Source organism: Lycorma delicatula, chromosome 5, assembly GCF_047948215.1.
Source record: "Lycorma delicatula isolate Av1 chromosome 5, ASM4794821v1, whole genome shotgun sequence".
NCBI classification, from domain to species: Eukaryota; Metazoa; Arthropoda; class Insecta; order Hemiptera; family Fulgoridae; genus Lycorma; species Lycorma delicatula.
In genome coordinates, this window is record NC_134459.1 from 37,850,195 (window position 1) to 37,863,255 (window position 13,061).

The window sequence follows — 13,061 nt, forward strand, 5'->3', positions numbered from 1 at the left end:
ATAAATAGATATTTTCTTAATTTTTTTTTAATAACATGTTTTACATCGAAAAATGAAGATAATCAACTTTTTAATAAGCACAAATTAGGTTACCATTAAAGAAATATTTTCATTTATCTATTTTAAAATAAAACTGTACTAATATCTTAAATATACTAAATTAGTTTTATCTAGTTAGTTCAACCTTTCTATATACAAGCACTTTGATCAGTGGTTTGACAGCTAATAATGTGATAAGAATCGAGCACAATAGATAATTAGACTTTGAGGTACCCATTTGCAATTCAACAGACTATTCTTTCGTGATAAATGTCAGTCTGAGTTAATAACATTGACACTGTATATTCGAAGCCTTTTAAGTCTCGTTCCCATCTAAAGATTCCATAATTCTGTATTATATAGTTAGAAATTAAATCCCATCGTAACGAAACAAAGGAAAAGATTAACAACTATAAATAATGTAATTAAGAAAATTCCATTAGTATTGTCGTAAGTAAAAAACTAGGCTGAACGTTAAGGGAATACACACAGGATGTAGAAAAATAGTTAAATAAAAAGTCATACAAACAAGCTACGTGTGGTATACAGTATTTTTTAAATCAGTATAATCTATGTTTTATTTTTATTTTCCCAGCTAATTATAGCAATCGGCCAAAAGTTTTGGTGTCCGTGTTCTTCCAAATTTCGACGTTTCAAGATCCCCGTAGTCCAAAAAAAAAAACTGTAAAAAATTTCCGAAAAACTACGTACGTATGCTGGTTTTGCCTGTATTTTGATTAATATTTCCCGACTTGATCATAAAACATAATAATTTAGTAATTTCCTAATTTTTTTTTGTAGTGATAAGTTGATTTAATTTTTAAATCAAATAAACAATTTTAATTGAAATCAATGAAATTTTATTTACATGTTTAAGAGTAAATGAATAAATTTAAACCTTGCTATCTGCGTGGTAGTTTTTCAAATAAGGTTGCTAATCTCGAAAATACTAAACTTTATTGTTTTTGGTCTTTATTTTAGAGATTATTACAATTACATAGAAAAACCAACAGTTATGATCTCTGTATATATAAGTAATATTACAAATATAGCAACTATTTTTATCCTTAAAGTTGGATCTAATTTTTATTAGATCGGCTTAGGCACGTTTAGGACCAGTGGAATTTTTTATGAATCAAAATTATGCTTGCAACATAAACCAAATATCAAATTGTTTAATGTTGATTGAACCCAAAAATAGAATAATATACTAAGGAATACATCTAATTTTTCATATTTAAAACTATACACAGAGCTATAATCTATGATATAACAATTTTTTTTGTCTTTAAAATACTCAACAAATTTTAAAAAATATCCTATTTAAGTTGAATCCAAAAGTATATTTTATGTACTCTTCGCCACTGTAGTGAAGAGTACATAAAATACTATGTACTCTTCGCCACAATGCCGAAGAGTGTATAAAATACAAAAATAATATATTTTATAGTTGAGTAGATTATTTTGTAGAATTTATTTCTACAAATGCAAATAATTTTCATAAAGAAATAGAAAAACATTATACATTTTTATATTTTTTAACATTAAACTGATTTCTCAATAAAACTGTTCATACGATTCATTTTAAAAAGGAAAAAATTAATATATTTATTCTGAATAAGATACTTTAGCTTTATAATTTTTTTTGTTGAAACCAATTTTTACTTAATTAAAACTTAATTACTTAATTTTACTTAATTAAATTTTTTTTAATTTTAAAAATCTAAAATTTTCGGCTGCTATTTAAGAAATATTTACCAGACGGAATGTTTTTGCACCAAATCTTTACTGATTACATATCACTTATTTTTTCTATTGTTTTTCTGGTAAGAGATCTACAAAATTTTTTACAACGAATCCCCTTCCTGACTCTTATCTACTAACGAGAATAAGATGCGTTGACATTGGCGTGATTTGTAACATATTTAACTGAGGATTCAAAACCGTAATTCTCGAATGAAAAGCAGAAACACTACCATTTGGAATGGTAATAGTTCACCGAAATTTTATTTTTATTACAGTTATCTGTTAGTAAGAATTACAATAAAATAAACATTAGTCTAAAGGAAAAAACAAGGCGAATACTTGGATACATAGTCTCCCATAAAAACTCAACGAATTATTTAAGGGAAATTTGGACCACTTAAAATATTTATTTATAATTTTGAAGAACGTGGAGCCTTTTATGATCCGAAGAATATCAGGGCCAGTTGTTATTTTTACCTTCCTCCCGCTAAGTGTTTCTACGTTCTAGTTTTTATTATTATTTTTTTAGTAATTGTAAGGTATCTAGTAATAAACAATAGAAATAAAGAGCCAGCAAAGGTTCTATAAATTTTCTGTCTTTGCCTTGAAAGATTTTTATTTCGAATATTTCGTAGGTGTTTTACATACCAATTACTTAATCATACAATATTAAAATACAAATGCGAAAAGTTTAAAACGTTCTGTAAAGAATTGTGGGTACAATTTAATCCCCTTGATCAAATAATGTTAACTCAAAAATTAATACTAAAAGTTTTATTAAAAAAAAAATTAAATTTACAAAATTTCAGCTCCCAGGTTCTCTTAAGTAAATGACGTTCTTAACATCAAAATTATATGTATTAGAGAATAATTGGTGAAAAACTTTAATTTTTGGTAAAACTTTGTTCCCCATTTTACCCCGTTGTTCAAAAGTTGTCTTATATAACATTTTTAATAACAACCACAATTAAAAAACGGATAAAATATCAGAAATTATTTTTAATAATCTAACGTCAAAAATGAGGATTCCTTGGTCCCTTTTCCATACCGTCTACATTTTTGCTAGATACAGTTGAATTTTCAGTCTTGAAAATTAAAGGTTAATAAAAGTTATATTCTAAGTACGTAACCCATTGAGTCTCCTTAGTTTTTTTTTTTTTGGATGGGGGGAATTTAAAGTTTATTTATTGGACTAATTGTTTACTTCAATAAGTCAACCTGATTTGGTGCAGTGCTATTGAACGTAGCTAAAAATATTAAAGACCGAGTCCCGGCTTCCGGAGTGGGGACCCAGGAACGGCATAGCCGAGCCTGGTGGATCCTACTCTAGGGGTTTGAAGCGGGCGCAAAGTAAGATCCGACCGTCGGGCCGAGACGTAGAGGCCCGTTAGTGTAAAGGACACTCCCCTGGGCTGTATAATACTTAACTGCAGGATCCGGCCTGGGAGAGAAGAAGAAAAAATATTATAGTTTACTAAAAAAAAAAAATATATTCTATATATATATATATATAATATTTTTTTTTTTTTTTAGTAAACTATATATATATATAAATGGATACAGTGATGCTCCCTTGTTCAGCAGGGTAGAAATTTTCTCCTTGGGATATATGTATTAGTGAAACGTTTCAATTTTTCTGTTTACTTCTTATCAGGATTTGAAGCAAAATGTGTTTAAAACTAACTTCAAATATTCTTCACAACCAAATCCAATTAACTTAAAACTTTGAAATTTTAGTTAACTTAATAAATATTTTTATCGTACTATAGTACAATTTTCTAAAAACACTGTATCAAATGTCAAAAATTAAAAAATAATGAAAACTACCCCTCTTTCTTTTTTTTTTAATTTTGCCCAAAATTGAATGCCATTTTACCCAAATATTTTTGCAGTTATTTTAAATAAATTTATATTAAACCAGTCCAGTGATATTTATTAAAATACAAGCCAACATATGTACGTACATACACATTCATCTTCCTGAAATATTTCTTCCCGGAAAAACCACTAAAACTATAGCCGGAAAAGTGAAAATTATCTTGAATAATCATCACCTCAATACCATGAAAAATGTAACCACTTAAAAAAGTAATTGTAAAAAGAAAAATTTTTAATTATCAAATTGAACAGAATTACTATATTTAATTAATTAATTATACAAATAATACAAACATACTTTTGTAATGTATTTAATAAAAACGAAAAAAAATTCACCTTCTGTTCAAATTCTTTTATTTATTGTCAAATTATTTCACTTCAGGCAGAGAATAATGTTAGTTACGAGTAGGTAATATTAAGTAGTTAACAAAAGCAATAATAGTGTCAGAGCGTAAAAGGATCTAGTGTAACATAAAATGTTCTATTTTATTTTATGAAAAAGAAAATTAGGTAAAAAAACTGTTAGTAAGATTGTAAATATAAAAGCTCTTACGTACGGTCAATATTTCTAATTACATATTTTTAGGTCATTATGTCACAAGAGATTGTTATTAAGGGAAAGAAAAATTATTTATTAATCTTACAAAAACTCATAAATGATGATGAAAAACATCAACTAAACGTGTTCTATTAAGATGTTACAAGGAAAATAATCTTGCTCTTTAATAAATCGAAAAATGTAACGTAATGCTTTTCTTAAAGTTCCTTGGAAATGCGCTGTCCTTTTTTTAAATAGCTTTTGGTCCTTTCTCTCTTATTCCATCTAAGTGGTTTTCTAGTAGTTTTGATGCCTACACACGCTAAAGAAATCGTTTCCCTGTTTGAATACAAAACAGAGAGTTTTAGTTTTGTTTACTTTATTTTTGTTTTGTTTTGTTGAACTCTCTCTCTCTCCTTAACCTAATCAGTTAAGCTACATCTTTTTAGAGATGTAGTTCTTTCCCTGTTTTTTTTTACTAAAAAAGAGAATAACAGTATAACTTATTTGGATAAGTGTGGAAGTCAGAATTTTTTAAAAATTCAATCTGACTGAAGGAAAATACATGGCCTTTTTAAACTATGAATATTATTGTCCATATATTTAGACCTATTGCATATCCACATATATATATATATATATATATATGGGTTGCGGGTTTCAAATTGGTCGGTTTCTATCTTAAAAATATTGGTTATAGTTGGTTACCCGTACGAAGGACGGGTAAAATGTACTTTGCTCAGTTCTAAGCGTTATCCGACCACTCGGAGATGAGTTTACTTCTTCTAATTTTGTTTTTAATCTTTTAATTACTTTTATTTTATGCTTTTTAATGAATTAACTGGAAGCAGGAGCAGCCAGTCGCGTCAAACATACAGTATCAGTAACAGTGACTATCTTGGTTGAGCCGCTGCGCCATAAACCATCACACCCCTTAAAAAAATTGAAATTAAAAAATCTGATATGGACACCACATGACTTCCTTATACGCTTATTAAATTACCATACACATTATTCTAAAATGAAAAGTACAAAAAATTTTATTTTATTAATAACTTCTGATAATTTTTCATTTTTTTTTTTTTGATTTTATTGAATATTATTTATTGTAAAAAATTTTAACAATCGGAGATTAATAATTATTAATAAATCAATATATTTAAATTAAAATAAAAAATTTAAATAAAAGGAGATGAAGTTTGATTCGAAACGATGTGCTTTCCCTCTTGTAAGATCTAAATATTTCATTAATTAACATTTTATTTGGCTATAACTCTGGAACCGATGAAAATAAGTACCACTTATGATATATTGTTGAAAAGCTCTTAATGAGAACTTATAAGAAAAAATCCAAAATCCAAATTTGTTTTGAATTTTGGGCTTTTTTGGATACTTTAGTCCAGTCGATTGCAATCAAAAGGTAAGGTGCACAACTAGATATTACAATAGATAAGCCGTAGGATGTAAACATCCTACGGCTTATCGTTTTTGAGTTATGCGAGATTCATACGTACGAACGTACCGACGTCACGATGAAACTAGTCAAAATGGATTTTGACTAGTTTGATGGTCAAAATGGATATTTCTGTTGAAAACTAAAAACCGAAATTTCTCGCGATCAAAATACTTTCTTTACTTCGTACAACGAAATGAAAAATTAAAATAATAATATAAATCAGAGAAACATTAAAAATGTATAATTTTTTTCGTCTAATAAGTAATAGATTTTAATAAAATAGGAGGTTAAATTAAAATAACGACATTAGTCTGATAAAATAAAGTACTGTAGGTAAAGAACGTTCTCGAACGTGCTAGCGTAAATAATTACTGAAGTAGAAAAATTGATAGAGAACAGGAAGTAAATCTTAAAGAAAAAATAGTAAAAGAAAAATGCAAAGAGAATTATTATTTAAATAATAAAATAAACTTATTTTAATAAAATATTGAAATACTTTTTTCAGTTCTTAAATAAAAATTATTCAATTCCATTAGATGTTTATTTTTAAAATTCATTATTTATACAAGCAAATTTTAAACAAAAATTTATCTCTGTTTTTATTTTTACCTTATTGATATACAGATTACAAAAGTATTATAAGTAAACACTTACATTGACAGCCAACAAAACAATAGTTTCGTTTTCCTTTTACAATTTTGTTTCCCAGTGTTTCTGGGCTTACGTGGGTGGGATTTGGCAGGTTATTTTTTTACAGCCGAATGGTCTCCTGATGCCAACATAGTACTAGGGGATGCCAGTACCACATCATGTAAATAAACAGTCATTTAAAAACAGAAAAAAAGAAGCATTACATTCAGTATAATACGGCTATTATGCAAATTAAACATATGACGGTACTTCATAAGCGCAAGAAATAAGCTACATTACACTATATCTAAACAGTTACAATGTACGCGTTCGTTTTTCAGTGTGTGCGTGCCTGAGCGCACACGCAAATAGGCTCATAAATCTGCGTGTAAAAACGATAAAAAGATGGAAGAATAACTCCCATATTTCAAAATGGACTATATGTTCTGTTCAAAAATCAGAATATACATACATAAAAGAATATAAATTTCAGTAAATTATGAAAATTTTCATATCAACTAAACAAAAAACACAAATCTATGACATTAGTTCACTTTTTTTTATTTCACGTAAACTTATATAACATTTTTTTAACTATACATGATGTATCTATATTACAATATTTATTTTAGTCTTTATAGAATGTTTATCAACTTAACAAAAAACTAATGACAAACAACTCGTATTACCATCATTATTATAAGTTACCGAGAATTAAATTGTTAATCTCAGAAAATTAGTTATTTTTATGTGTAAAAGAAAAAAAATTGGAAAAAGAAAACTATATTTCTGATGGTTATCTTTATGATATAACTACAAGGCCTCAAAAGTACTAAATAAGATTACTAAATAGCAGTTTTTAACTTTATTAAATATTTTATCAAATTTGACCCTACTGGAAATTACAGTTTAGCGTTACTCGACAAACACTATTAGGATGTGACCATGGTTCATTCCTCATCTTTTTTTATAAATTTTTTATTTTATTTTTTTTAGTTAAATAACCAGAGGTAGATGCAGCCAATCGCACATACAGAAATGGTAGTGGCAGTATTGGTTGAGTCATCGCGACGTAAACCAACGCACCCGTTAAGAAATCGAAATTCAGAAAAGGCGTTTAACACTTGCAACAACTACTGTGACTCTCATTTTCTACAGCTTCTCTTCCTTCTCTAAATTTGCTGCCGTTATAGACTCTGGTACGTAACATCACATCCGCAAAGTGTGCATGAAATTTATTCAACATTTCGATGGTTTTGACAACCTCATTCGTAAGAAATTTCACGATATCCGTAACTCAACTGATGATGAAATTCTGTTATGTCGCAAATGCGACATAACAGCATTCCTTCCCCTCTCCAAACCACCACCATCAATATCCCTCCGCGACCCCTCATGTTCGTATGTAAGCCGTGAAGTTAACAGTTCTATTCATATTTCACTGATCTTGTATATTAATATTTTTTTATTGTATTAAATAATTAAATTAACAAATCAAGTTATTAAAAAACGAAATTCATTACTGAATAAGACAGAAAATCAATAGCTGACAGAAATCTTTCTATCTTAAGAACATTAAAATTTTTTCCCTCACTTAAATTTTATTCATGGAAGGGCATATTGATTGAGTGATTGGTTTAAGATTCATTTTTATTTTTGATAAATTGTTATCTTATCCAAACCTACAAAAAGGGCGTGCATTATTTCATACTGAGTAATCTGAGTCTGATGTTTCAATGGATTAGATTTTTCTTAAGCTGCCATTAAATTTACGACCGCTAAAAAAGACAATAGTTAGTACTTATTTACTTTTATTCTATAAACTCTGTTATTTATTTTTATTTTTTTATATTACTTCTTATTAGTCTGTATTATTTTATCAGTTTTTCTCAATTATTTACTTTTGTTTATATACTGTTTTCTTCCTGACTTTCTATTAATGAAGATTATTTAAAAATCGTGTTGGCCAACTAATTTTATATTTTAGAAAATTTTCTCTGTAAACGGTTTTTGATCGTTATTTTCTTTTACAATTTAAAACATGTGAAAGACAAAATGAAATATATATTTTGGGAAATTATTACATAAATAAATTAAAAATAATATTAGTCATAACCTAATTAAAGAAACAAAATTAAATTTACTTTTTTCAACAATGACATTTAAGATAAGATAAGCACCAATATATATAACAAAATGACTCTAATAAAGACATACACAAAAAAGTAGGACGCATCCGAAATCAGATAAAATACGAGTAGAAAGTAGAGTTCAACCATGTGATAAAAGTACATAGATGCAATATCTGACAAAGTGTTTTAAACCATAGAAGTCACATAGAAGTTGTTCCATGAAAATTAAGAACAAAGTTGTTTCAATAAGAATTTTGTGCAATTAGAAAACTTATTAAATTTTTACATATATTTAAAATACCCTTTTTAAGAGTTTCCATTCAATGAGTTTCAAATAATTTCGGCTTTTCATTGGCAGAAAGCTATATTTATTTTATTCAAATCTTTATATCCCTCTTTTCAATTGAGAGATCAATGCGAATCGTAATTTGTAATTATTAGGCATCAGTCAGTTTCTTTCATAAGAATATATTGAATGTGATGTGGTTTAAACATCTTCTAACCAAGGTTTTGTATCTCTGCTACTTTTAGAAACGTAGTGCCACTCAATCTTTTCGCGTATAGTTTCCAGTTTATTTTCTTGATAATTTTATTAATAAAAAATCATAACTTATCTCTAATTACAGAGTTTCTAACTTTGGTACAAAATTAAGTGCGTTCAAAATCTTGATAAAGTTCACGGTCTAACAGTTTAGACCTTACATAAAAATATACAATGTCGTAAATTCATAGAATTTAATTTCGTTTTATTTTTAAGTTTTAACTACGATGTAATAGTAAAATATACAAATAGAAATGTATTAACTCAACAGCAATATCTTGATCGTTCTTCATACCGCAACCAGTTAAAATATATTTTTCTAATCACGGATTTACTAATACTTTTTTATCTTATATAAATAAGATAAATGCTGAGTGAAGTTTGCAACGTACTATTGCCGAATCCCTTGACTGACTAGAATTTATTCAGACAAATTAAAAAAGGTTGCATAAAAATCTTTGGATCATTATAAATTCCTTTAGACGTGGTCAATTAAGTAATTTTGTTATGCATTTTTTATCTATTATCTCCCACAGTTTCTCTGCACTTTTATCATTCATAAGCGTTAATAAAATGTAAAAAGTCATGATAAATCGAAAGGTTAAAATTCTTGTTTTTTTAACAGTATTTTTTTTAATTGTAGACTTTTAATGTATTAAAAAATATACTACTGTGATAGTAATTAAGTGTATCTAGGTTAAAAATAATATTTTATTTAATTTAGCAACGTCCTATCTACTCTTTCTTAACTTTTTCGTCTAGCGTTATGGCAGAGCTATAGCTTTAGAAGGGAAAGTATTGTAATCGGTCCAATTTGGATATATGCGGTTTTCACTGCATCTTGACGTTTTGATACCAAAGAAACCCTAAAAACCGGATAGAAATTTTCCGGATATTCGTATGTACGTTTATATGCTTGGTGTTGCACTTCTTATATCTCCAGAACAACTGGACCGATTTTGACCAAACTTGATCAGAGTAATTTTGTATATGGGGCATTGATTCCTTTAGATTTTCAACTTAAAAGGTCAAGGGAGTGAGGCTGTACAGCAAGGTCACCCTCAGTATCTCGAAATTTTGCCTATTTATCTTGTCTTATATTTTTAGAATTATTTGTTAATTAAAAAAAAATAATATGTTCAAAAATAATTTTTGCAAAATCGTACCCCCACCCCAAAAAATGATCTAAATAAACTAGCGATAAGTGGCTAAACTGCCTAAATAGTATCTCCTCTCACCAAAACGAGCGCTAGTGTAGCACTGCAGCTGTTTACAGCTGCACACATACAGCTGTTGTAATCGTCTGCTATATTATGACGTCACAGATGAGCGGTAGAAATAAATTAATTGAATAATATTTAAAGTGTAAAAAAGAATTTAAAGTGGACGCTGGTATCGCCACACCCACGCGAATTAAATACGGTTTGCGCGTGCGCTTTATTTAGAAACATTGAATTGAATAAACCAAAGATATTACATTTAAATAAAATTATAAATATTTTAAATTAAGTTATGTGTGTAAGTCGTGCAACAGAAAAAAGCCACTTGACGGGAAAGTCTTACAACTGTGTCATCAGCGTTTTTTTTTTTATAGTCCAATAATAATAATCGAAGTCATCAGCAACTTATCAGTGTAATATAGTTACCGGTAAGTTGTAATGTAGTACCGGTAAACACTTAGTCTTAAATAAACTCAGGCCGACAATTCCTGAGTTGTGTGGTTGAAACCCAACCTCCAAAGAACACCGATATCCACGATCTAGTATTGAAATCCGAATAAAAGCCACTACCTGTATTTAAGGTAGTTTAAGGGATTTAAACCTGAGAACTTCGACTTTGAAATCAGCTAATTTCCGTCTAATTACCAATAGACCTACCTTGTACCATATCATCATTATGTTGTACTATTATATCGTAGTTAGTATTAACTATCTTATATTTAATGCCTTATCTTGTACGAATAAATTAAATAAAAAATTACCAGTGCCAAATATTTTTGTTTCTTGAATTTGATGATTAAGTTTAGTTTCTAAAAATGTTTTGCCTAATGCAATTTATAATTTTTATATTATATAGAAAAATAAGTTATTCCACGCTATCTCACTTGTATAAAGGTCTATAAATGTATAATAATAAAAAGTAAAAATAAAATTATATATATATATATTATTTTATAATCCCACTTAAATTTAAGTTCGATTGTTATTAATAATATGACCCGAGAGTTATTGATGTTTTCTTATCATTTATGTCGTCACATTCAAAGTTCATTTAGCAAGGCACTCACTAAATAAGCAAGAGAACGGACAGTCAGAACGCTTACTGACTGCAAACAGTTCAAACAGTTCGCTGTTCATTTACTTAGTTTGTTTATTCTCTGCATGCTCTATAAGGTTTTACAGGTAATTAAAATTAATGTTATTTTTTTATTTATAATAGTTTATTTCTATGAAGTATCTATGAGCCAGTGTAATTTTTTTTTTCTTACGTTAGTAAATAATATATATATATATAATCATCGTTATTTCTAGGTTATAATATATTTTTTTAATTTAACTATAAATATAATAAAACTTAAAACTAAAGATTTTTTTATAAATACGACCTCACACATTGTTCTAAGCATATTATAATGAATTAAACAAGGTAGATGAATTGATAAGTGAAAATTGATAGACGCTGCCAGGAATCAAATACGAGACCAATTGATTTGAATGCCAGCACGTTAACACAGTTACTCTCACTAAATTATTATTATCGATGTTAATTTTGTTGTAAAAGACACTGAAAATAGTTAACTTATCGTTTAAGTTTTTCGATGCTATAAATTTTATTATTTATTCTTTTAAATACCCATTTTTTTATTGTAACAAATAAATAACTTTTTAATATTATTTAAGTGTCATAGAAATCCACTCCAGAAATACTGTACCAACATAATAACATGCCTTATTCTGGTGTATTATATATATATATATATAAAATACAATTATTGCACTCAGTAAAGGAATGATTAATTCACCGGGTTGGAATAGTGGTGAACTCGTCATCGCAAATCAGCTGATTTCGAAGTCGTGAGTTCTAAGATTCAAATCCTAGTAAAGGTGGTTACTTTTATACGGATTTGAGTTCTAGATCGTGAATACCGATATTCTTTGGTGGTTGGGTTTCAATTAACCACATATCTCAAAGGAATGGTCGACCTGAGACTGTACAAGACAACACTTCATTTATATTCATACATATCATCCTCTGAAGTAATACCTTACGGTGGTTGTGGAAGCTAAACAGAAAAAGGAGAGTAAAGGAATGATTAACGACTAAAAAAAAAATTGTCAGTAAAATTATTATTATAGTACATTTTTAAAGTATAATAATTCATTTACAAATTACAAAACAAAAATTTCTAAAAATTCTATACATTCAAAAAAAACTAATCTGAACTTTTAAAGAATGTTTTGTCACAAATTTGAATAAAAATAAAATTATTTATTGTAGAACACCTTTGTGTATTCTCTTAACAATTAAAAATTATTTTAATAACTTAAAAAAAGAAATTCATGTCAGATAAAATAGGTGCTTTAATTTTTGTTTCAGTTGGTTTGATCAGATGATTTGTTCTACTTTTTTCTTTTAATTTTGCTTTTAATGCATTTTTTTAGAAAACAATTTATGTTATTTTTAATATTATTTTTTAAAGTATACCTTACTTTTAACAAGTTTGATCAAATCTCGTAACTTATAATTTTAAAAATTATAAAACGTTGCATTCAATTGCGGTTTAGCTACATTTAAAAAAATTAAGTCATAAACTGTTTCTATAATAATATAAAAAAAGTTAATCTGTAGTTTTATTTTATATATATTTTTTTTCATTTAAAAATAAGTATGTATTAAAAATCATATAGTAAACAATGTTTAAACATTATCAACCAAAAAATAACAGAAAATACTAATTTGATTTATTTTAAATTATAAATATCTAACTTATATTTTGGATTTCAGTGTTTTTTTAAGTCTACATAATATTCAATTACAGTATCCAGATTTATCAGAATTTTTTTATATTATATTTCATTTTGCTGTACTTTATAAATATAT

General features: G+C 27.3%; 1 protein-coding gene across 2 annotated transcripts in view; it reads left to right on the forward strand.

The window, feature by feature from the left end:
* Positions 1 to 11,219: 11,219 nt before the first annotated feature.
* The window catches only part of P5CS (Delta[1]-pyrroline-5-carboxylate synthase), a 264,054-nt gene continuing 262,212 nt past the window's right edge, over positions 11,220 to 13,061 (forward strand). The window contains exon 1 of one of the 2 annotated variants that reach the window (XM_075365901.1): positions 11,220 to 11,362. The gene's annotated coding sequence lies outside the window, so the exon portion shown is untranslated. The remainder of the gene's footprint in view (positions 11,363 to 13,061) is intronic. The other variant, XM_075365902.1, reaches the window with a different exon arrangement.